Source organism: Bufo gargarizans, chromosome 5 (assembly GCF_014858855.1).
Source record: "Bufo gargarizans isolate SCDJY-AF-19 chromosome 5, ASM1485885v1, whole genome shotgun sequence".
Lineage (NCBI taxonomy): Eukaryota > Metazoa > Chordata > Amphibia > Anura > Bufonidae > Bufo > Bufo gargarizans.
The window spans coordinates 297589044-297615416 of record NC_058084.1 but is presented as its reverse complement, the minus strand read 5'-3'; the positions used below and the strand labels follow the sequence as shown (position 1 = coordinate 297615416).

Sequence of the window (26373 nt, the reverse complement as noted above, 5' to 3'; positions counted from 1 at the left end):
TTAAAGGGTTTATGTCACCTGAAAAATCAGTATTAAGCTAGCTGACATTAGCGATGTGCTAATGTCAGCTGAACATAACTATATATTTTATAATATGCTAATTATCCTCTATCTTGCACCGTTCAGTATTCGGCGCAGGGAAGGACGCTCGATGGCTGCTGGCTTCCTCACTGAGCCTGCGCCAAATACTGAACGAAGCGAGATTTACACTACAGATACGGTCATCGGGAAGAGAGCAGCGCTGCCTGGCCCTGTCAATCAAGAAAAGAAGGGCGCAAAAAGAGCTGGGCAAACAGAGCCTCTAGGAGCAGGTGCAACACCCCCCCTCCCTGCTCTTAGAGGTTAATTAGCATATTATAAAAGATTATTTTCTCAATAAAGGCTTTAGGCAGTGAGATGGCACTAATATAGTTATGTTCAGCGGACATTAGCACATCGCTAATGTCAGCCAGCTTAATACCCATTTTTCAGGTGACAGAAACACCCTAAGGCTGGTTAGCGAATAGGGAAGTGTTGCACTCAAAAATGTGAAATTGAATAAGCAAATCCAGCAACAACCTATTTTTTTTCTGTAAATTGAAGCCAGCCAGTCATAAAAAAATAAAATAAACACTTTCCACAGTTAACAAGTGTTTTTTTATAGGTTTATTGCCAGCACCCTCAACATAGAGATAAGCAAATAGATTCTAAATAATTATAACATTTCCACAGTTTATGTGTTTTATAGGTTTATTGCCAGCACAATCAACAGAGATGAACAAATATTAATTCAAAATGATTATTAAGTTTCAACAGTTAATGTGTTTTATAGGTTAATTGCCAACACCCTCAACATAGAGATAAGCAAATTGATTCTAAATGATTATTAAGTTTCAACAGTTTATGTGTTTTATAGGTTAATTGCCGACACCCTCAACATAGAGATAAGCAAATCGATTCTAAAAGATTTGGATTTGTTACTAATTTTGTCCACTAAACAAATCTGAAATTCTTGCAATTTGTTTTGGATGAATCATGTAAATACAGTGCCCAGCGATATTTTACTGTCAAGGTTAGCAGGAAAACCATAAGGGAGGAAGAAGATGGAGGACCACATGACAATGGGGGGAATTGGGGGGGGGTACATTTGCCCTATACAGCTAAGATGCTGAAAAACAGCCTGATCAGCCAATCAGGGGATTGTATGTAGGTCCTTATGCAGAGAGAGAAAGAAATCACCATTCTGTCTTCAGATTGTGTACTAGAACAATGTCTTATGGTAGTGTCTGACAAAAGGCTATTATAGACACAAGCCACTAATGTGTGATAGGGACACTATAAACAGGGAATAGGAAGACAATAAAAAGATACAATTGGGTATATATATATATATATATATATATATATATAGTTATATTTTTTGGGGGGTATATTAATAGGAAAAAGAAAACATCTTTATTGCCGTTCTGGGGTGAAGTTACATTGTACTGCAGCCATTCACCAGGTGTATTAATAGGAAATATATGTACGTCCTATTATCTGTTCTGCTGTGAATTTTGATGGGAGCCTACCTGCCCGTAAAGTAGCGGTGCAGGGGTTCACAGAGACAGCAGTAACAAGCAGTCAGCATGGAGTTTTGTAGGGAAAATGCCATACTCAGCAGTGTGGAATTTTTTTGTTAAGCTGCCGCAGGAGGTGAACATGACCATTTGCCAAATTTGGTGGGCAGAAGGTGGTGCCAATGTTAGCACCACGGCCCTGGGTCAACACATGCAGTGTCACCATAAAGTGGCCTGGGAGAACCATGGCTCCGATGTGGTGGTACAGCCAGCTGCAGCAACCACTGCATCGCCCAGTGGCATGCACACAATATCATGCAGTCAGGGCTCCACCACCTCAATCAAAGGGAGCTGTCTGTCCTGATGCTCCTGCTCCTCATCCTCCTCAGAAAACATTTTGTCTACAATCAATATCCGAAACGATTGCCAAGAGACAACAATATGTGTGCATTCATTCAACGAAGCAGAAGCTGAATGTGCTCCAGGCCAAATTGCTGGTGCTGCAGTCCCTCCCTTTCCAAGTGGTAGGACTCTGCACGTTTCAGAGAACTGATGGCTTGTGCCAAGCCGAGGTGGAGAGTCCCAAACCTTCTTTCTTTGCCAAAAAATACAGTACCAGTCCTGCACTTATAAGTAGAACAGAAAGTGGGCCAGTCCTTGAGCCTGTCGGTGTCTTCTAAAGTGCATGGCAGCGCCGACATGTGGAGCTGTAGCTACGGTTAATGACAATACATGCCCTTTACGGCCCACTAGGTAAATGTGGTTCATGCCCAGCCACCAGCAACTTGGCAAGGTGACGCCATTTCTGCCTCCACGTTCTCACACTGTTGGTCCTGCAACAATGTCCGCCTCTGCCTCCTCATCCTCCACCATGTCCTCAGCCTCCACTGAAAGGACAATTCACAGTGCTCCTCCAGCATACCACATGTGGAGGGCAAGGCGGTGTCACGCTGTTCTGCACCTAGTTTGCCTGGAGTTACACAGAGGAGGAATTGCTCTGTGTCCTTCATAAAGAAATCGAATCCTGGCTTTCTCCTCAACAACTCAAAATTGTAACTATGGTGACCGACAACGGGAAGAACATGGTGTTGTTGCTGCGTCAAGGAGGCCTGAGCCATGCACCCTGGATGGCACACATGTTCAATCTAATTGTAAAGCTGTTCCTGAAGTCTTCACCCCATCTGCAAGCCATCCTGAAAATGGCTAGGAAACTTTGCATGCACTTTAGCCACTCATAGACTGCAAAGCACACCCTCCTTGAGCTGCAGCAGCAGAACGGAGTCCCCCAACTTAGGATGATATGCAACGTTTCCACCCATTGGCATTCCACTCTCCATATGTTGAATTGATTATATGTACAGGCCATATTTTTTTTTTTTTGATGATACAGGCAGATAGAGGTACACCCCTGTGTAACTTCGATTTTAGCCAGTGTCAGCTCATGTGGGGGCTGAACTAAAGGAGAAGGATATTCAAGCACAAGCAATGCATAGAGAAATGGATGTTTTTTTCTCCAAAGGTTACAGGAGAGGATGAGGCAGATGACCCAGACAAACCGTGGCAGTATGCAGTGGAGATGGAGGCAGGCAGTCCCTCTGAGTCACTTGTACAAATGGCCCAAAGCATGCTCAGTTGCTTGTGTAGTGACAGCTAAATTGTCACCATTCAGCAGAGGAATGACTACTGGCTCTCCAACATGTTAGACCCTTGCTATCAGTCCAAAATGGGGGCCTTTTTTACACCTGCAAGAGGGAGGCCTGAACGGGGGGGCTCTCCGCACTCACGTTCCACTGCCATGGCTGCTGTGGGGTGGGGGTGGGGGCAGGAGCAGTACCAATGCCATCAGCAGCAACTTAGAGTCGTTGATGAGCAGTTTTCTTCACCCGCCCTGGACAAGCTTTCCTGCCCAGCTAGCAGTGTGGCATCAGAGTGGGTGTTTAGTGCAGCAGGGGCCACAGTTACCCCAAGGAAAATTCACCTGTCCACCCAAAATGTGAAGAAACTGACCTTTGTGAAGATGAATCAGGCGTGGATCAGCCCGGATTTCACACACCAGTGCCTGATGCTTCAGACTAGATCATCCATGGTGCAATACCTAAACTTTGTCAAAAGAGACCTGTTAATTCTGGCTACCTGATTCAACTGGTATTCTGATGCTGCCACTATGCCACTCTGTGGTCTCCCCATGCTGCTGCCATCTAACCAATCTGTCACTGGGACACTCTGTGGTCTCTTCATGCTGCTGCTACCTCACCACTCTGTGGTATCCTTATGCAGCTGCCACCTGAACACTTTGTCACTGGGCACTCTGTGGACTTCTCATGCTGTTCCCACCCTCCCACTTTATGACTGGGCCACTATTTTGCTTTTTTGGCCTGGATGACTTCATTATTTAATTAACCCTTATTATTTAATGAACCCTTATTCTGATCTGTCAGAAGGAAGGGAAAATGAGACACAGTTCCTGTCTATGTAGCAGCTGTAAGGCATGTAAGACACATTGCCTATTTAGCATCAGCATTGGCTTATGATATGGTAGCCAAAAGGAGTGTGTACAAAACACAGAAGACATGCAACTATTCCATTCATGTGTCATCTCTGTTATGGATCCACTCCTGTTGTATTTTTGGCTTCAGCTATACTGATGGATTACTGACCATATGCTGACCGAGTGAAGGTGGATGCTCAACAGACAGGATCCATTTTTTGGGGGGTTATATTTCTTACGAATCAGAGGAAGGGCAAAATAATCTGTGATGTCAACACAAACTTACTGCTGGCACCCTCTCCACTCTGTCAGGGGGGCTCTACTTGTATAAGTGTTTAATAGAACAGGTTCTGTAGAAGTCTGCGTGGAATCAGCTGACAACAGTCTAAAAGGAGTGTGCTCTTTCACACTATTGTAGGATCTTGGGCCTCTGCATGGTTCACACTTGAGTTATTTGGTCAGTTTTGACCCCATGAAGTGTCCAGTGACTGTAAGAACGACACCTGACTTTTGCATGTCATACTGACTCACAGTATTGTTTTACTACCACAGCAGACTCCCTATGCATGTTACTGCAAGGCACAATGTTCTACACCACTATCCAGGCTCTCTGCAGCCAGGAAATAGCTATTTTTTAAGGTAATTTGCCACAAATAAATTTGGATTGCAACTTTTTGGAAAATTTGGCGAACCGACTATATTGAATTTTTGAGAAATTCACTCATCTCTAGTTATAAAAAAAGCAATACTGCAATAGCAGCTGATAGTGGGTAGCTGCAGCAAAATCAATACTGCAATAGTGCCATTTTTATACCTGTGCTATGAAACATTTTGTATTCACTGGCCCCTCCACATAAGTGCCTTCTTTTTTCCTAAAAAGAGGCAAGAACACCCAAAGGGCTATGGAAAATACTCAAAATAGTCTACCTGTTGATTAGTTGTATAAGAGCTGTCAGCGTTTGGAATGCCATGAGGAGGAGATTCAGGTATTGGCTGGAGAACCATGCATAGCTGTGCTGGTGGCAGTAGTGGCACTTGTAGCCACGGTTGTGGCAGTAGGGGCAGTGGTAGTGGCAATGTGGGAAAAATACATGGCAGAGAATTGGGAAAAGGGCCAAAGACCCTGCAATGACATATCACAGTCTGATAAAAGTGGTATGCAGGGTGAGGATGATGATAATGATGATTGTGTGTTGGAAAGGGCCCTGGAGCCAATTTGGAGTTCTGAGGAGGAGGTAACAGAGGAGGAGTGTGGTGGCAGCAGGGGCTGACTGGCAACTTTTGGCCCAGGGGGCAAGTAACACCCAGGGGCCCACTGAGCCCCCCTCCTGCTTTCCCATTTCCCCTGCCTCCTCCTGACCCCCCCCCCCCCCTTGCCACTTTCGTCAGCCATGTAAATTACAACACAGTAAAACAAAATAAACTAGGCATGCTCCGATATATCGGCCGCCGAAACATATCAGCCGAAAATTGCATTTTTGGTATAATGCCGAAAGTGTCATTTTCTGGCTTATACAGTGTTGCATCCGTGTATTCTCTCCTCCCTGCTGGGCGCTGCTCTGTGTCCCCCCCATGACACTTGATGACTTTTGCAGGAGAAACTGTATATTGTGGGGCACAGTGTAGGCTATATGTGTATAACATAAACATATTTTATTTGAAAACTTACAGTTACTTGACCCTTGGGGATCTCGGACGCCACTTCCACACTTTGGCCGGGGGCTCGGCGGAGCTGATGTTGTGTTTTATCCTAATGAGAAAGATTTCATAATAAGGATTTGGAGAAGGGGTAGAGGGAGAGCAGAACAGGGAGAGGCTGGCGCTGCTACTAGGGGGTCATGCCATGGGAGAGTAATAAAACCCACCATAATGCCCCCCCCCAGTAGAAATAATTTTCCTTATAATAGACAGTGCACAAAATACCCCCTTGTAATATCCCCAGTTGAGCTAATGTCCCCATAGTGCCCCCTATAATGTGCTAGTAGCCAGATAGGGCCCCCTATAATGTGCCAGTAGCCAGATAGGGCCCCCTATAATGTACCAGTAGCCAGATAGGGCCCCCCTATAATGTGCCAGTAGCCAGATAGAGCCCACCTATAATGTGTCAGTAGCCATAGACCCCCTCCACTATAATGTTCCAGTACCCAGAGAGGGCCCCCCTATGATGTGCCAATAGCCATAGGCCCCCCTATAATGTGCCAGTAGCCACATAGGGCCCCCCTATAATGTGCCAGTAGCCACATAGGGCCCCCCTATAATGTGCCAGTAGCCACATAGGGCCCCCCTATAATGTGCCAGTAGCCACATAGGGCCCCCCTATAATGTGCCAGTAGCCACATAGGGCCCCTCTATAATGTGCCAGTAGCCATATAGGGCCCCCCTATAATGTGCCAGTAGCCACATAGGGCCCCCCTATAATGTGCCAGTAGCCACATAGGGCCCCCTATAATGTGCCAGTATCCACATAGGGCCCCCTATAATGTGTCAGTAGCCACATAGGGCCCCCCTATAATGTGCCAGTAGCCATAGGCCCCCCATAATGTGCCATCAGCCCATAGTCCCCCTATAATCTGCCATCAGCCCATAGTCCCCCTATAATCTGCCAGTAGCCATAGGCCCCCCTATAATCTGCCATCAGCCCATAGTCCCCCTATAATCTGCCAGTAGCCATAGGCCCCCCTATAATCTGCCAGTAGCCATAGGCCCCCCTATAATCTGCCAGTAGCCATAGGCCCCCCTATAATCTGCCAGTAGCCATAGGCCCCCCTATAATCTGCCAGTAGCCATAGGCCCCCCTATAATCTGCCAGTAGCCATAGACCCCACTATAATCTGCCAGTAGCCATAGGCCTCCCATAATGTGCCAGTAGCCATAGGTCCCCCATAATGTGCCAGAAGCCATAGCCCCCCCATATAATGTGCAAGTAGCCATAGCCCCCCCTATAATGTGCCAGTAGCCATAGCCCCCCCTATAATGTGCCAGTAGCCATAGCCCCCCTATAATCTGCCAGTAGCCATAGGCCCCCCATAATGTGCCAGTAGCCATAGGCCCCCCTATAATCTGCCATCAGCCCATAGTCCCCCTATAATCTGCCAGTAGCCATAGGCCCCCCTATAATCTGCCAGTAGCCATAGGCCCCCCTATAATCTGCCAGTAGCCATAGGCCCCCCTATAATTTGCCAGTAGCCATAGGCCCCCCTATAATCTGCCAGTAGCCATAGGCCCCACTATAATCTGCCAGTAGCCATAGGCCTCCCATAATGTGCCAGTAGCCATAGGTCCCCCATAATGTGCCAGAAGCCATAGCCCCCCCATATAATGTGCAAGTAGCCATAGCCCCCCCTATAATGTCCCAGTAGCCATAGCCCCCCCTATAATGTGCCAGTAGCCATAGCCCCCCTATAATCTGCCAGTAGCCATAGGCCCCCCATAATGTGCCAGTAGCCATAGGCCCCCCTATAATCTGCCATCAGCCCATAGTCCCCCTATAATCTGCCAGTAGCCATAGGCCCCCCTATAATCTGCCAGTAGCCATAGGCTCCCCTATAATCTGCCAGTAGCCATAGGCCCCCCTATAATTTGCCAGTAGCCATAGGCCCCCCTATAATCTGCCAGTAGCCATAGGCCCCCCACTAATGTGCCAGTAGCCAGATAGGGCCCCCCCACTAATGTGCCAGGAGTAGCCAGATTGTGCCCCCCTGCCCCCCACCCCCCTCATAAAGTGCCAGCCCAGGGCCAGTAGCCAGATAGGGACAGAAATAAAGAAGAAAAAAAATATATATGTCAGTCAGACTTATACTTACCTCCCTGCTTCTCTGGAATACTCCGGTCCCGCCTCCAGCCAGCACAGATGTAATCACTTTACGGCAGCGCAGCGGCTCAGTCAGGCGCAGGACCGGCGCAGGTGGCGCGATGACTTCATCGCGCCGATGACGTCATCGCGCCGCCTGCGCCGGTCCGGCGGCCTGTCTGATAGGCTGCCGGCAACACGCCTCCCCTGCTCCCCGTCTCCCTGGCTTAAAGTGGCAGTTTATTCCGGCCCGGCCGGCCGGGACAGCAAGCCAGGGAGGCCCGGGGGGCAATTGCCCCCCTGCCCCCCGGCCCAGTCCGCCCCTGGGTGGCAGTGTCAGCAGTTAAAAGCAGAGTCAGAACCTCCCAAATGATTAACAGGGCCAGATATGCTTTTATTATAGTCAACTCAGGAACTGGTGATGGCTCTGATACTGTGGGTTCAGGCTTGGCTGCCTCTAGCTCTGTGCAGAGTGTGCTAGTACAGTATCTCCAGTCCGACCGTACTGGAAGACAAAAACATTGGCATGTGCAAGATCTGCAGGCTGAAAACAATCAGAAGGTATTCAAGCAGAAATGGAAGCACAAAAGCTCTATTGCATGACGTGATACACGATCACCAGTTACTGTAGGAAAATAGAAGTGGCCATCAGCTAGCACAACAAGATTGTCCTCCATCTCATGGTCTCCTTTGCAGCAGCCAGACTGCATCAATGTTCAGTACAGTGCGCTTGTCATTGTCATCATCAGTTACTGCTTCTTCCTCTCAGACTCCTACTCCACTCTGTTATTAGATATAAAAAATGGAATAAGTGGCCAAGAAACAAATCTACGTGCCCAGCAAACTGCTGCTGTGCAAGCTTAATTCTAGTCTTGCCACATTTCTGGCAGTGTAGTAGCTGGCATACTACTTAATTTATTCTGCAACTTTAAGGGAGCTGATGGTATTTTCTCAGCCCCACTGGAAAATAAATAGTTGCCATTATTTCTCCAGAAGAACCATTCCCATCTTGTACTGTTACACTATTTACAAAAAGTCAGGGATATTTGGTTTCCAGGTGACATTTATGGAAAACATAAGAAGTTCATGCTACAGTGATATTATATCATGAAAGTAGGGTATTTAAGTAGACGCATGCAATAGTGAGTTCATCTCAATTTATTAAAAAACAAAAGCCAACAACAGTGGTAGGTATACCCCCACAAAAAATGTCACAATGTATCAATAACTTGTCATGAGGCCTTGAGTAGAGATGAGCGAATCAAAGCTGATGAAGTGGATTTCGATCCGAATTTCAGGGAAAATTTGATTTGCACCGAAAACAAAATTTCCTTGCACTTCGTGGTAACGAATCATATTTTTTCCTAAAATGGCTGCTGCACGTGTGAGGACATGGAGAAAGGAACTCTGGGGAGGTGGGATCACCCATAATGCCATGCATGCAGCCAATCAGCAGCCAGCCAGACCTGTGATCTTGCAGCCCTATAAATAGCGGCAGCCATCTTAGATTCTGCCATTTACCAGCGTACTTAGTGCAGGGTTAAACATCTGCAGATGCCAGGGTCAGTGATAGGAAAGACTTGATTGTGGTGAAAAAACGATTTATAAGTGCAGGTAAAGGATAAGGAGGAATTCTTCCACAGCATTTATGTAGAACAGGGTTCAGTAGGGGAGGGTACAGACTGGGTAATAGGAACAGTCCTATTACAGCTTGGTGCACTGACTGGGGATCCAAATTGCCATTATACGGCTTTGTCAGTCCAGCAAACTGTTCTTGTTATTGGGGTGCAAGTGCTGTTTCATACAGCCATTAACAGGGTTTATTACAAGGAAATATTTGTACAGTACGTCTTATTTGCCCTTGTGTGGTACAGTGATATATTCTACAGCCCTGTTTGCCGTGTATTAGTGACAAAATAAAAATATATTCGCCATTTAGCGTTGCACTTATATGTTGAAAAGCCTTTTGTGTAGTGTAAAAGTAGAAACAAATTAGTGCCTAATTGCCATTCAGCGGTGCAGTAATACATTCTACAGTCCTGTTTGCCGTGTATTAGTTGCAAAATAAAAATATATTTGCCATTCAGCATTGCACTTCTCTGTTGAAAAGCCTTTTGTGTAGCTTAAAAGCAGAAAAAAATTAGGGCCTAATTGAAGTTCAGCGGTCCAGTGATATATTGTACAGCCCTGTTTGCCGTGTATTAGTGGCAAAATAAAAATCGCCGTTCAGCGCCGCACTTCTCTGTTGAAAAGCCTTTTGTGTAGTGTAAAAGTAGAAAATAATTAGGGTCTAATTGCCGTTCCACGTGCAGTGATAGAATCTAAAGCCCTGTTTGCCGTGTATTAGTGGTGAAATAAAAAAAGATTTGATCTAACATTTGGTTATTTTATCTTACAGTATGTCAGACAGAGAAGTGCCAGGCCCTGCACAGAGGAGTGGCAGAGGCCTAAATGTTTCTTGCGCAAGCATAGGTCGCAGCAGCGTAAGGGGGCCTTCTCATTCAAAGAGTTTTCTTTATTTTCATGACTATGAAAATTGTAGATTCACACTGAAGGCATAAAACTATGAATTAACACGTGTGGAATTATATACATAACAAAAAAGTGTGAAACAACTGAAAATATGTCATATTCTAGGTTCTTCAAAGTAGCCACCTTTTGCTTTGATTACTGCTTTGCACACCCTTGGCATTCTCTTGATGAGCTTCAAGAGGTAGTCACCTGAAATGGTCTTCCAACAGTCTTGAAGAAGTTCCCAGAGATGCTTAGCACTTGTTGGCCCCTTTGCCTTCACTCTGCGGTCCAGCTCACCCCAAACCATCTCGATTGGGTTCAGGTCCGGTGACTGTGGAGGCCAGGTCATCTGGCGCAGCACCCCATCACTCTTCTTCATGGTCAAATAGCCCTTACACAGCCTGGAGGTGTGTTTGGGGTCATTGTCCTGTTGAAAAATAAATGATGGTCCAACTAAACGCAAACCGGATGGAATAGCATGCTGCTGCAAGATGCTGTGGTAGCCATGCTGTGGTTCAATTTTGAATAAATCCCCAACAGGGTTACCAGCAAAGCACCCCACACCATCACACCTCCTCCTCCATGCTTCACGGTGGGAACCAGGCATGTAGAGTTCATCCGTTCACCTTTTCTGTTTCGCACAAAGACACGGTGGTTGGAACCAAAGATATCAAATTTAGACCAAAGCACAGATTTCCACTAGTCTAATGTCCATTCCTTGTGTTCTTTAGCCCAAACAAGTCTCTTCTGCTTGTTGCCTGTCCTTAGCAGTGGTTTCCTCGCAGATATTCTACCATGAACACCTGATTCACACAGTCTCCTCTTAACAGTTGTTCTAGAGATGTGTGGCATTGACCTGGTCTCTAATCTGAGAAACATAGAAACATAGACTGTGTCGGCAGATAAGAACCATTTGGCCCATCTAGTCTGCCCAATATACTAAATACTATGGATATCCCCTGGCCCTATCTTATATGAAGGATGGCCTTATGCCTATCCCATACATGCTTAAACTCCTCCACTGTATTTGCAGCTGCCACTTCTGCAGGAAGGCTATTCCATGCATCCACTACTCTCTCAGTAAAGTAATACTTCCTGATATTACTTTTAAACCTTTGCCCCTCTAATTTAAAATTATGTCCTCTTGTAGCAGTTTTTCTTCTTTTAAATATCCTTTCCTCTTTTACCTTGTTGATTCCCTTTATGTATTTAAAAGTTTCTATCATATCCCCTCTGTCTCGTCTTTCTTCCAAGCTATACATGTTAAGGTCCTTTAATCTTTCCTGGTAAGTTTTATCCTGCAATCCATGTAACAGTTTAGTAGCTCTTCTCTGAACTCTCTCCAAAGTATCAATATCCTTCTGGAGATATGGTCTCCAGTACTGAGCACAATACTCCAAATGAGGTCTCACTAGTGCTCTGTAGAGCGGCATGAGCACCTCCCTCTTTCTCCTGGTAATTCCTCTTGCTATACATCCAATCATTCTGCTAGCATTTCCTGCTGCTCTGTGACATTGTCTGCCTACCTTTAAGTCTTCTGAAATAATAATCCCTAAATCCCTTTCCTCAGATACTGAGGTTAGGACTGTATCACTGATTTTATATTCTGCTCTTGGGTTTTTACATCCCAGGTGCATTATCTTGCACTTATCAACATTAAATTTTAGTTGCCAGATTTTTGACCATTCCTCTAGTCTTCCTAAATTCTTTTCCATTTGGTGTATTCCTCCAGGAACATCAACCCTGTTACAAATCTTTGTATCATCAGCAAAAAGACACACCTTACCATTGAGGCCTTCTGCAATTTCGCTGATAAAGATATTAAACAATATGGGTCCCAGAACAGATCCCTGAGGTACCCCACTGGTAACAAGACCTTGGTCTGAATATACTCCATTGACTACAACCCTCTGTTGCCTGTCCCTCAGCCACTGCCTAATCCATTCAACAATATGGGAGTCCAATCCCAATGACTGCACTTTATTGATAAGCCTTCTATGTGGGACAGTATCAAAAGCCTTACTAAAGTCTAGATAAGCGATGTCTACTGCACCTCCTCCATCTATTATTTTAGTCACCCAATCAAAAAAATCAATAAGAGTAGTTTGACATGATCTCCCTGAAGTAAACCCATGCTGTGTTTCATCTTTCAATCCATGGGATTTTAGATGATCCACAATCCTCTCCTTTAGTATGGTTTCCATTAATTTCCCCACTATTGATGTCAGGCTTACTGGCCTATAGTTGCCCGTTTCCTCCCTACTACCTTTCTTGTGAATGGGCACAACATTTGCTAATTTCCAATCTTCTGGGACGACTTCTGTTGCCAGTAATTGGTTAAATAAATCTGTTAATGGTTTTGCTAGTTCACCGCTGAGCTCTTTTAATAGCTTTGGGTGTATCCCATCAGGCCCCTGTGACTTATTTGTATTAATTGTAGACAGTTGACTTAGAACCTCTACCTCTGTACAGACACATGTGTCAAAAGATTCATTAGTCTTCTTTCCTAACTGAGGTCCTTCTCCTTCATTTTCCTTTGTAAAAACTGAACAGAAGTATTCATTGAGGCAGTCAGCTAGTTCTTTATCTTCTTCCATATACCTTCCTTCTTTAGTTTTTAATTTGGTAATTCCTTGTTTTCGTTTTCTTTTTTTATTTATGTATCTGAAGAATGCCTTATCGCCTTTTTTCCCTGACTGAGCTAATTTCTCTTCTGCCTGTGCTTTAGAAGCTCTTATAACTTGTTTGGCCTCTCTCTGCCTAATCTTATAAATTTGTCTGTCATCCTCGTTTTTTTTTTTTTTTTTTTTTTATAATTTCTAAATGCTATCTTTTTGTTTTTAATGATTTTGGCCACTTCTGCTGAGTACCACAGTGGTCTCTTCCGTTTTTTTGCTTTTACTGACAAGCCTAATGCAATATTCTGTTGCCTTCAATAGTGCCACTTTTAAGGAGTCCCATTTCTCCTGGACTCCAATGAAACTGTTCCAGTCTGATAGGGACTCGTATACCACTAATCTAATTTTAGAAAAGTCAGTTTTTCTAAAATCTAAGACTTTTGTTTTTGTATGGTGTGACTCAGTCACTGTACTTATAGTAAACCACACTGACTGGTGATCACTAGATCCCATGCTTTCCCCTACAGTAATATCAGATACTGAGCTGCTGTTAGCCTGCGATTTCTGAGGCTGGTGACTCGGATGAACTTATCCTCCGCAGCAGAGGTGACTCTTGGTGTTCCTTTAATGGGGCGGTCCGCATGTGAGCCAATTTCTTTGTAGCGCTTGGTGGATTTTGTGACTGCACTTGGGGACACTTTCAAAGTTTTCCCAATTTTTCAGACTGACTGACCTTCATTTCTTAAAGTAATGATGGCCACTCGTTTTTCTTTACTTAGCTGCTTTTTTCTTGCCATAATACAAATTCTAACAGTCTATTCAGTAGGACTATCAGCTGTGTATCCACCTGATTTCTCCACAACGCAACTGATGGTCCCAACCCCATTTATAAGGCAAGAAATCCCACTTATTAAACCTGACAGGGTACATCTGTGAAGTGAAAACCATTTCAGGTGACTACCTCTTGAAGCTCATAAAGAGAATGCCAAGAGTGTGCAAAGCAGTAATCAAAGCAAAAGGTGGCTACTTTGAAGAACCTAGAATATGACATATTTTCAGTTGTTTCACACTTTTTTTGTTGTATACAATTCCACATGAGTTGATTCATAGTTTTGATGCCTTCAGTGTGAATCTACAATGTTCATAGTCATGAAAATAAAGAAAACTCTTTGAATGAGAAGGTGTGTCCAAACTTTTGGTTTGTACTGTATATTCCCACAGTATGGGAACTCTTGGCTATATACCGAGAGAAATATCTTATTAATATCACGAGTAGTAAACAAAATATACGTTACCCGGGTTAAAGGTAGACAGAGTTCAGATGGGACCAGTTCTCAAGAACTTTCCTAGTAATATTTTTGATTGAATGAATGGATAGATGGATGGATCAATGGATCTATGGCTCTATGGATATATGGATCTCTCTTGCTACTCTGCACACAATCAATTATTCACCCCCCCCCCCCTTATCTAAGAATCATCCCCTTTAGATGAGGGATTCCCAATTAGGCATGATGTCATATTAATTCCTAATATGGCATAAACAAATGATGAAAAATTATTATATTGTCCATCTGCCTCCAGATGGCACTGTGGTACTGCAGATAAACATCACAACTTTTAAGCATTAAAACTAAATATCTAATAATATGTTCACATGACCTTCTTGACCTTTTTAATATACATAATTGAGGAAGGTATTTTCCTGACACTTTTAATTACCTATATCCTGGACTTGTTGGAGTTGGCTGTCTTCTTTCTTTTTGAAATATGTGTTCACTTGATAAAAAAAAATATAAAACGGCTTTGATCCTTGGCATCAGAACTTGTACATTTCACTTATCTACATCCATGAATAACTATTGTTTTGAAATAACATTTACTCTTCTCAGAAATCCAATTAGCATAAACTTACTGCAATGTTCGTGTACCTTCCACAATACCTTCTAAATGATAAATACATGGTATAACATATATATAAATCAATACATTGTTACATATAGATAACACATTATTTGAATTATTGATTAAAATATGTTGTAAACTAAATATGCCATACAGAGATATATATAATATACTTATGAATATATAAAGTGAACCTCATACAGCAGGTGTGTCTCAAGGATATAAATCCTTATTACGTCATGGCTTATCAATGAAACAACCTTGTTCCCTTCAGACAGATATGTCTGAGGAAGTTAGTTTACTCCACATAGATAAACCCATATCTTTAGCACTAACTTTTATATACAATGTCCGTTCATGTTCACAATTATTTTTATATAAACCTAACTTGCCATGAACTCATCTTGGCTTCCTCAGACACATAATAGAACTTTGGTCCAGGCTGATTTTTTTCTTAAAGGCAATTAGATGAGCATTCATTTTGGTTATAATGTCATTAGATAATATTGTATACGTATGAAAATGCACAACAAATTCCACTTCATTCCAAAATGTTCCATAACGTGTGAATGTATTTTAAATGTCTAAAAGTGCTTTTCATATGTCTTCTTCTAAAGATTGGGTGCGTGAACCTTGTTTGTACCATAACTTGGCCAAAGTAATTTTGAAGAATCTTATCCAACGCACCACTTGGATGGTTAATAAACGTAACCATCCCAGGATGATGATAAACAATATGCCCCATATATAGTCTCCTCCCTGTGCCCAAATGGAGGGATACAATATATCATTGTCCGCTGGCGAATACTGTAATGTGTCCATGGTGACGTTGTCCTTCATGATTACCATGCAGATCGTATGACTAGGTTTGTTATCTAGCAAAATTTTTAAATCTGGGTTTATGACAATCTCCTGGTTTTGGAAGGCATCAATACTCTCCACTTCTCCCTCAACGTCGTCTATGTCGACAGTATATAGAGTACGATTCCCAATCATAATCCTGGAATTTCAAGGTAGTTTTATAATGGAGACATGAAAAGGCAGGGTGATGACTTTCACCATTACGTGGTCATTTGAGAAAACAGTCATGTCTGGTAGGCGAGTACTAACAAGCCACTTATTTTTAATTAAGACTGCATTTACCACGTTTCCCTCCTTGATTTTTGACCTTACTTCGGCCTACTCAAGACAATGTGTGCGCATCCTAAATATCAATGACATTCAGTCAGTTAATTTTTTATTAGACGGTGGTGACAGCGACATTACTTGAGCTATACCTCCTGTATAATGTGTACGCATCCTAAATATCAGTTTTTCTAAAATCTAAGACTTTTGTTTTTGTATGGTGTGACTCAGTCACTGTACTTATAGTAAACCACACTGACTGGTGATCACTAGATCCCATGCTTTCCCCTACAGTAATATCAGATACTGAGCTGCTGTTAGCCTGCGATTTCTGAGGCTGGTGACTCGGATGAACTTATCCTCCGCAGCAGAGGTGACTCTTGGTGTTCCTTTAATGGGGCGGTCCGCATGTGAGCCAATTTCTTTGTAGCGCTTGGTGGATTTTGTGACTGCACTTGGGGACACTTTCAAAGTTTTCCCAATTTTTCAGACTGACTGACCTTCATTTCTTAAAGTAATGATGGCCACTCGTTTTTCTTTACTTAGCTGCTTTTTTCTTGCCATAATACAAATTCTAACAGTCTATTCAGTAGGACTATCAGCTGTGTATCCACCTGATTTCTCCACAACGCAACTGATGGTCCCAACCCCATTTATAAGGCAAGAAGTCCCACTTATTAAACCTGACAGGGTACATCTGTGAAGTGAAAACCATTTCAGGTGACTACCTCTTGAAGCTCATAAAGAGAATGCCAAGAGTGTGCAAAGCAGTAATCAAAGCAAAAGGTGGCTACTTTGAAGAACCTAGAATATGACATATTTTCAGTTGTTTCACACTTTTTTTGTTGTATACAATTCCACATGAGTTGATTCATAGTTTTGATGCCTTCAGTGTGAATCTACAATGTTCATAGTCATGAAAATAAAGAAAACTCTTTGAATGAGAAGGTGTGTCCAAACTTTTGGTTTGTACTGTATATTCCCACAGTATGGGAACTCTTGGCTATATACCGAGAGAAATATCTTATTAATATCACGAGTAGTAAACAAAATATACGTTACCCGGGTTAAAGGTAGACAGAGTTCAGATGGGACCAGTTCTCAAGAACTTTCCTAGTAATATTTTTGATTGAATGAATGGATAGATGGATGGATCAATGGATCTATGGCTCTATGGATATATGGATCTCTCTTGCTACTCTGCACACAATCAATTATTCACCCCCCCCCCCCTTATCTAAGAATCATCCCCTTTAGATGAGGGATTCCCAATTAGGCATGATGTCATATTAATTCCTAATATGGCATAAACAAATGATGAAAAATTATTATATTGTCCATCTGCCTCCAGATGGCACTGTGGTACTGCAGATAAACATCACAACTTTTAAGCATTAAAACTAAATATCTAATAATATGTTCACATGACCTTCTTGACCTTTTTAATATACATAATTGAGGAAGGTATTTTCCTGACACTTTTAATTACCTATATCCTGGACTTGTTGGAGTTGGCTGTCTTCTTTCTTTTTGAAATATGTGTTCACTTGATAAAAAAAAATATAAAACGGCTTTGATCCTTGGCATCAGAACTTGTACATTTCACTTATCTACATCCATGAATAACTATTGTTTTGAAATAACATTTACTCTTCTCAGAAATCCAATTAGCATAAACTTACTGCAATGTTCGTGTACCTTCCACAATACCTTCTAAATGATAAATACATGGTATAACATATATATAAATCAATACATTGTTACATATAGATAACACATTATTTGAATTATTGATTAAAATATGTTGTAAACTAAATATGCCATACAGAGATATATATAATATACTTATGAATATATAAAGTGAACCTCATACAGCAGGTGTGTCTCAAGGATATAAATCCTTATTACGTCATGGCTTATCAATGAAACAACCTTGTTCCCTTCAGACAGATATGTCTGAGGAAGTTAGTTTACTCCACATAGATAAACCCATATCTTTAGCACTAACTTTTATATACAATGTCCGTTCATGTTCACAATTATTTTTATATAAACCTAACTTGCCATGAACTCATCTTGGCTTCCTCAGACACATAATAGAACTTTGGTCCAGGCTGATTTTTTTCTTAAAGGCAATTAGATGAGCATTCATTTTGGTTATAATGTCATTAGATAATATTGTATACGTATGAAAATGCACAACAAATTCCACTTCATTCCAAAATGTTCCATAACGTGTGAATGTATTTTAAATGTCTAAAAGTGCTTTTCATATGTCTTCTTCTAAAGATTGGGTGCGTGAACCTTGTTTGTACCATAACTTGGCCAAAGTAATTTTGAAGAATCTTATCCAACGCACCACTTGGATGGTTAATAAACGTAACCATCCCAGGATGATGATAAACAATATGCCCCATATATAGTCTCCTCCCTGTGCCCAAATGGAGGGATACAATATATCATTGTCCGCTGGCGAATACTGTAATGTGTCCATGGTGACGTTGTCCTTCATGATTACCATGCAGATCGTATGACTAGGTTTGTTATCTAGCAAAATTTTTAAATCTGGGTTTATGACAATCTCCTGGTTTTGGAAGGCATCAATACTCTCCACTTCTCCCTCAACGTCCTCTATGTCGACAGTATATAGAGTACGATTCCCAATCATAATCCTGGAATTTCAAGGTAGTTTTATAATGGAGACATGAAAAGGCAGGGTGATGACTTTCACCATTACGTGGTCATTTGAGAAAACAGTCATGTCTGGTAGGCGAGTACTAACAAGCCACTTATTTTTAATTAAGACTGCATTTACCACGTTTCCCTCCTTGATTTTTGACCTTACTTCGGCCTACTCAAGACAATGTGTGCGCATCCTAAATATCAATGACATTCAGTCAGTTAATTTTTTATTAGACGGTGGTGACAGCGACATTACTTGAGCTATACCTCCTGTATAATGTGTACGCATCCTAAATATCAGTGACATTCATTCAGTGTAATTTTTTATTAGGCGGTGGTGACCGTGACATTACTTGCACTATACCTCCTGTTTAACGTGTGTGCATCTTAAATATCAGTTTCATTCATTCAGTGTAATTTTTTACTAGGCGGTGGTGACAGCGACATTACTTGCACTATTCCTCCTGTTTAACATGTGTGCATCCTAAAAATATCTGTGACATTTTGTGTACTTTATTTGCGCATACACTTACAAAACTTGCGCTACTGTACGTGTGACATACTTGCAAGCATATATACCATTTTATGTGCGCAAGGCGAGCAGTAAGGGATGGGGTAGTGGCCGCGCTGCTGATGGTGCACGCAAAGGCTGTGGCCCTGGGCACAGTGAAACTGTACCTGCTGCCAGAGCACAAAAAAAAAAAAACACACTCATCCACGATACCTAGCTACATGTCTCAGTTTGCAGAGCGGCACAGGACACCACTCTCGTAGTCAGACCAGTGCGACCAGGTAGTCGGTTAGATTGCAGCAGATATGCTTCCAGTTGGTTAAGCAACACCCTGTCTTCCACAAAGTCCAGTCTCAGTAGCGTCTGGTCAATATAATCCTCACCCTGATACTGCTTCCACCCAACATGGAGAGTCTGGGCAAACAAGTGATCCCACACTCGGATATTCCGAGGAGCTGTTTTCATCGCCATTCCTTAATTTGGGCCTCTCGCCAAGCCCGCTTGAATATGGACATGAGAAGATCTTGTGCCCTTATTCCCAAACTCTGGAGCATCCACAGTCAGAAGAAGAAGATGGTGGGGAATGGCAATTAGTGTTTTTACGAGATGAATAATGATGATGAGAGACAGTTGCCAATAAGTCAACCGCAATTAGTGTCTCAAGAGGTTTGTGATGAGGATGTGACACAGTTGTCAATAACTGAGGTTGTTGTTAGGTCAACAAGTCAGGAGGATGAACAGAGTGAGGAAGTGGAAGAGGAGGTGATGGACTATGAAGTCATTTACCAAATCTGGGAAGGTGGCAAGCCGAGCGAGGACAGCAGTACAGAGGGGGAAGGATCCGCAGCACCACAACAGGCTAGAAGAGACAGTGGGGTGGCAAAAGGGAGAAGGCGGCAACACCATACAGGCCCGCAACTGTTCCCCAAAACACCCCCCTTGCAGCAATCTCCATTGCCAAGGGGTAGGCGTTCCGCAGTCTAGAGCTTTTTTGAGGAAAGTGCGGACAATAAATGTTGCCATTTAGGCTTGTGGACACTGAGGCCTTGCACAGCCTGATGTCCCCAGCCACTAATATTATTTACAGTGTGCAGTCCCAGTCTTACAACAGCATGTGTCCCATAACATCACCCATGTCCTGACCAACGCAGTTATTGGGAAGGTCCACTTAACAACTGACACATGGACAAGTGCTTTTGGCCAAGGACGCTACATTTCCCTGACGGCACACTGGGTGAACGTTGTGGAGTTCGGGAGCGAGTTGTGCACTGGGATGTCACAGGCATGGTTGTGTCTGATAATGGCCATATCTTGATGGCAGCTTTGGACCTCGGCAAGCTCACACACATACCATGCTTAGCCCACGTGTTCAACCTAGGGGTTCAGCGGTTCCTCAAAATTTACCCCAGTTTGCCTGAGCTACTAATGAAGTTGCTTTGTGTGTGTGCCCATTTTCGCAAGTCATCAACAACTTCTGCCGGTCTAGCAACGCTTCAGCAGCACTTGCAATTGCCAGCTCCCCGACTGTTGTGCGACTTGAGCACGTGCTGGAACTCAACGTTCCACATGTTGGCCAGGCTTTGTGAGCAGCAGAGCGCAGTAGCGGAATACCAACTGCAACATGGTAGTCGTCTTTCCAGTCAGCATCCGTTCTTCACAAGCTAGGAGTGTGCATTGATGTCTGACCTCTGTGAGGTTTGGTGCAACTTTGAGGAATCAACACAGATGGTGAGTGGCGATAACCCTATTATCAGCGTAACCATCCAACTTCTGTATCTACTCAAACGCTCGCTGGTCACAATTAAGGTAAATGCTTTGCATGTGGAAGAGGTGGAAATGGGGGAAGAAAGTATGCAGGGTGATAGTCAATTGGATGATGAGGAGTAGGAGGAGCAGGAGACGGTTTCCTCTGCTACAGAGTGTAGTACCCATGGAAGTTTTATTCCCTCTGTTCAGCGTAGATGGGTAGAAGAGGAGAAAGATGATGAGGAGATTGAGAGTGATCCTCCTGATGAGTACAGCAAAGTCTTGCCTATTGGAACCCTGGCACATATGGCTGACTTTATGTTAGGCTACCATTCCTGTGACTATCACTCTGTACGCATTTTGGCCAACACCGATTACTGATTGTTCACCTTTCTCGACCCCCGTACAAAGAGAACTTATCTCTCATTCCTGTGGTGGAGAGGACTAGCAAAAAGGTGCAATACCAGAAGGTCCTTGCTGAAAAATTGCTCCGAAAATTTCCAGCTGACAACGCTGACTGCAGAGTACGTAGTTTCTTGGCCAACCAAGGAGGGAAGACAAGTGGAACACACAGCAGTTCCAACAGAGGCAGGGAAACACTCTCCAAGGCGTGGGGTCTAAGGGGGTCTAAGTACGTTGCCACCCATTATTGGTCCTTGCCCTTTATGCTTTTTATACGGGGGTCCCTCTTGAGCATGAAGGCCCCCATTTGCACTAAATTGGAAGCAGTGGAGCACCCTGGCTCCTGCTCATTGCCTAGGAGAATGTTGTCCTTGGTCTCCTCCCCCCAGCCACGGACAACACCAGGGATCCTAGAAAAGGTTAAAGTCCCCCTCAAAGCATGCTCTTCTTGCTCCTTCTCCTCCTCACTCCCAGCCACCATCCTCCTCTGACTCCTCTTCAGACTCCTGCTGACTATTCTCAGATGGAGTAGCCCACCCCCTGGTAATTCATTCAGCATTGCAACTTGATCAATGACACGACGCAAAGCACACTCCAGAAAAAAGGTGTAAGGTACGATGTCACTGATGGTGCCCTGGCTGCGAATGACCAGTTTGGTGATCTTATCAAATGGCAGCAGAAGTCTGCATGCTTCACACATGAGCAGCCACTGACCAGAACATGTCCTGCTGCAGAGTTCGTATAGGTAGTTTTTTACTGCACGTTGCTGCTGGATCAGCCTATCAAGAGTATATAAGGTGGAGTTCCAGCGCGTCGGGCTGTCACAAATCATATGTCTGATGGGCAGGTGGTGTCGCCGCTGAACGTCAGCCTGGGGCGAGCCATGGCCGTGTAAGATCTTCTAAATTGGCCAGCAAGTTTCCTGGCCTGCTGCAAGATGTCCTGCACCACAGGATATTTGGCAAATCGCTCCGCGACTAAGTTCAGGTTGTGTGCCATGCATGGCAGATTTGTTATTTTCCCCTGTTTCAGCGTGCTCAGCAGATTGGCAGAGTTGTTGCACACCACTTTACCAACTGTCAAATTGAACGGGGTTAACCACTGATCGGCCTGTAACAGCAGAGCTGAAAGAAGTGCAGGACCAGTGTGGCTCTTGGCTTCCAGGCACAACAGCCGCAACACAGCATGGTGACGTCTTACCTGGCACGTCAAATAGGTTCTGTGGAGCTTGGGGGGTGCAGTGGAAGATGAAGTAGCAGTGGAAAATGAGGAGTCAGCCATGGATGAGACAGAGGATGGAGTAGGAGGAGGAGAAGAAGAGGCCGGCCTGCATGCAATCCGTGACGGTAACACCAAATCTACACGGGTGCCACGGTTACATGCTTGATGGCCATCAGAAAGTTCACCCAGTGGGCAGTAAAAGTTATGTACCTTTCCTGCCCGTGTTTGCTAGACCACGTGTCTGTGGTCAGATGTATCTTGGCACCTACACTGAGTGCTAGAGATATATTAACTTGCCGCTGAACGAGGCCATATAGTTCAGGGATGCCCTTCTGGGAGAAATATTTTCTTCTGAGGACCTTCCATTGCAGTGTTCCAATGGCCACAAATTTTCTGAAGGCCTCTGAGTCCACCAGTTTATATGGCAGTAGTTGGTCGGCTAGCAGTTCTGACAAGCCAGCAGTCAGCATTTGGGCAAGAGGGTTATCCGGCGTCATCAACTTTTTACGCTAAAAAATTTGGGCCAAGGAAGCCTGCCAGATGAACATGACCATGGCATGGAAGATGGTGGAGTGGAGGACAAATGGGGGGAGAGAGGAGAAAGAGAAGAGGCAGGACCTGGAGTGCCGAGAGTGTGGCTTTGTGGGTTCTGATGGTGTTGCTCCCACTGGGCCCTGTTATGGGGGCCAGGTGCCTTCTTAAGGTGGTTGTCCCTAGGTGAGTGTTGGGCTTACCACGACTTATGTGTTGACAGCATAGGCTCCAGATGGCAACACTATTGTCAGCAGCTGACACGTTAAAAAAAAGGCCACACTACAGAGCCATGTGTCGGAGTTCTGGGAGCGCAAGATGTGACCGTGCATGGTGGATGGCTCACTCCAGATACATTTGCAGTCTGCTTTTTGCCTTCTGTGATCTGCAAGTTCTGCCTGCTTCTCCTCCTTCTCCTTCCTATCCGCTGCTCCGTCTCTCCCTCTGAACGCCCCTCCTCTTCCTCTCTTGTGGGCACCCACGTGACGTCCATCGACACATCATCATCATCACCTTAAGTGACATTAGAGATCTTGGAGTAGGCAGCAACAGTGGGGACCACCCTCCTTGGGCTTATCTGGGTACTTTTGTCAGACCGGTTGGTGGTGGCCGTTGCTATCTCCTCTACCTCATTCGATGCCAAGAATTGCAGCGCATCGGTAAGGTCTGGGAATGAATGGGAAAATAATTCCTTTGAATCAAGTGGAGGGGCTATGGTAGGGGTGCTGGTGGTGTCTTTGGGGGTGCCCACAGCAGAGAGTGAGGAGGGTACAGATACAGAGGATGAGGAGGGTGCAGAAGCAGAAGGCTGAGTGAGCTACTCAACCAACTCTGGTGCGTCCTTTGACATAATCACACGCACCTTTTCCAACTTCCCATTTAGGCTCTGGCCTGGTGCACCTGCCCGACCTCTACTACCCCTGCAGGAAAGGCCTACCTTTTCCTCTGCCTGTCATTTTCAAAATGACCCTGTGCCAAAGTCCCTAGAGAAGAGCAGTCATTGTGGAAGCAGGTATATTGCTTCCCTCAATCATTTTTTTGTGGAAGCAGGAATATAGAACCCCTTAATCGATAATTTGTAGAAGCAGGAATATTGCACACCTCAATCAATATTTTGGGGAAGCAGGTATATCGCACATCTCAATTAGTATTTTGTGGAAACAGGTACAGTATATAGAACACCTGAATCAATATTTGGTGAAATCAGCTATATCACACCCCTCAATCTGTATTTTGTGGAAGCAGGTATATCAAACCCCTTAATCAGTATTTTGTTGAAGCAGATATATTGCACCCCTCAATCAGTATTTTGTGGTAGCAGGTATATAGAACCCCTTAATCAGTACTTTGTAGAAGCAGGTATATCGCACCCCTCAATCAGTATTTTGTGGAAGCAGGTATATCAAACCCCATAATCAATATTTTGTGGAAGCAGGTATATCGCACAACTCAATCTGTAGTTTGTGGAAGCAGCTATATCAGACCCCTTAGTCAGTATTTTGTTGATGCAGGTATATAGAACCCCTTCATCAGTAATTTGTAGAGGCAGTTATAGAGAACCCCTTAATCAGTATTTTGTAGAAGCAGGTATAACGCACCCCTCAAACACTATTTTGTGGAAACAGGTATATAGAACACCTGAATCAATATTTGGTAGAAGCAGTTATATTGCACCTCTCAATCTGTACACTATGGAAGCAGGTATATCAAACCCCTTAATCAGTATTTTGTGGAAGCAGGTATATCGCACCACTCAATCTGTATTTTGTGGAAGCAGCTATATCAGACCCCTTAATCAGTATTTTGTTGAAGCAGGTATATAGAACCCCTTCATCAGTAATTTGTAGAGGCAGTTATAGAGAACCCCTTAATCAGTATTTTGTAGAAGCAGGTATATCGCACCCCTCAAACACTATTTTGTGGAAACAGATATATAGAACACCTGAATCAATATTTGGTGGAAGCAGTTATATTGCACCCCTCAATCTGTACACTATGGAAGCAGGTATATCAAACACCTTAATCAGTATTTTATAGAAGCAGGTATATCGCACCCCTCAATCAGTATTTTGTGGAAGCAGGTACATAGAACCCCTTAATCAGTATTTTGTAGTAGCAGGTATATTGCACCCCCCAATCAGCATTTTGTGGAAGCCGGTGTATCGCAGGCCTCAATCAATATTTTGTAGAAGCAGGTATATTGCACCCCTCTATAAGTATTTTGTGGAAACAGGTATATAGAACACCTGAATCAATATTTGGCGAAATCAGTTATATTGCACCCCTCAATCAGAATTACGTGTAAGTAGGCTTATAGAACCCCTTAATCAGTATTTTGTAGAAGCAGGTATATACAACACCTGAATCAATATTTTGTGGAAGCAGGTATATCAAACCCCCTCAATCAGTATTTTGTGGAAGCAGTTACAGTGAGGAACAGAAGTATTTGAACAATCTGCAAATTTGCAAGTTATCCCACTTAGAATTCATGGAGGTGTCTAAAATTGACATTTTAGATGCATTCCCACTCTGACAGACAACAATAATAATAAAAATTCAGGAAATCACATTGTATGATTTTTAAAGAATTTATTTGTCTTGCACTGTTGAACATAGTATTTGAACACCTGAGAAATTCAGTTTCAATATTTGGTACAGAAGACTTTGCAATTACAGAGGTTAAATGTTCCCTGTAGTTCTTGACCAGGTTTGCACACACTGCACCAGGGATTTTGGCCCACTCCTCCACACAGATCCCATCTAGATCTGTCAGGTTTCGGAGCTGTCGCTGAGCAACACAGAGTTTCAGCTCGATCCAAAGATGTTCTATTGGATTTAGGTCTGGAGACTGGCTAGGACACTCCAGAACCTTGATATGTTTCTTACGGAGCCACTCCCTGGTTATTCTGGCTGTGTGTTTCAGGTCGTTGTCATGTTGGATTACCCAGACACGAACCATCTTTAATGCTCTGACAGAGGGAAGGAGGTTGTTGCTCAAAATCTCACAATAAATGGCCCCATTCATCCTCTCCTTAATACAGTGCAGTTGTCCAGTCCCCTTCGCAGAAAAGCACCCCCAAAGCTTGATGTTACCACCCTCATGCTTCACAGTAGGATGGTGTTCTTGGGATGTAACTCAATCCTTCTTTTCCCTCCAAACAAGAAGTTTAGACTAAAAAGTTTGACTTTGGTGTCATCTGACCACATTACTTACTCCCATGCCTCCTCTGGATCATCCAGATGGTCATTGGTAAACTTCAGATGGGCCTGGGCATGTGATGACTTGAGCAGGGGAACCTTAC

At 43.6% G+C, this 26373-nt stretch overlaps 1 protein-coding gene across 1 annotated transcript in view; it reads left to right on the top strand.

Annotated features, from left to right (window-relative positions):
* LOC122938332 (cadherin-9-like) overlaps positions 1–26373 on the top strand; it is a 147656-nt gene that overhangs the window by 68027 nt on the left and 53256 nt on the right. The gene's annotated exons all lie outside the window — the stretch shown is intronic.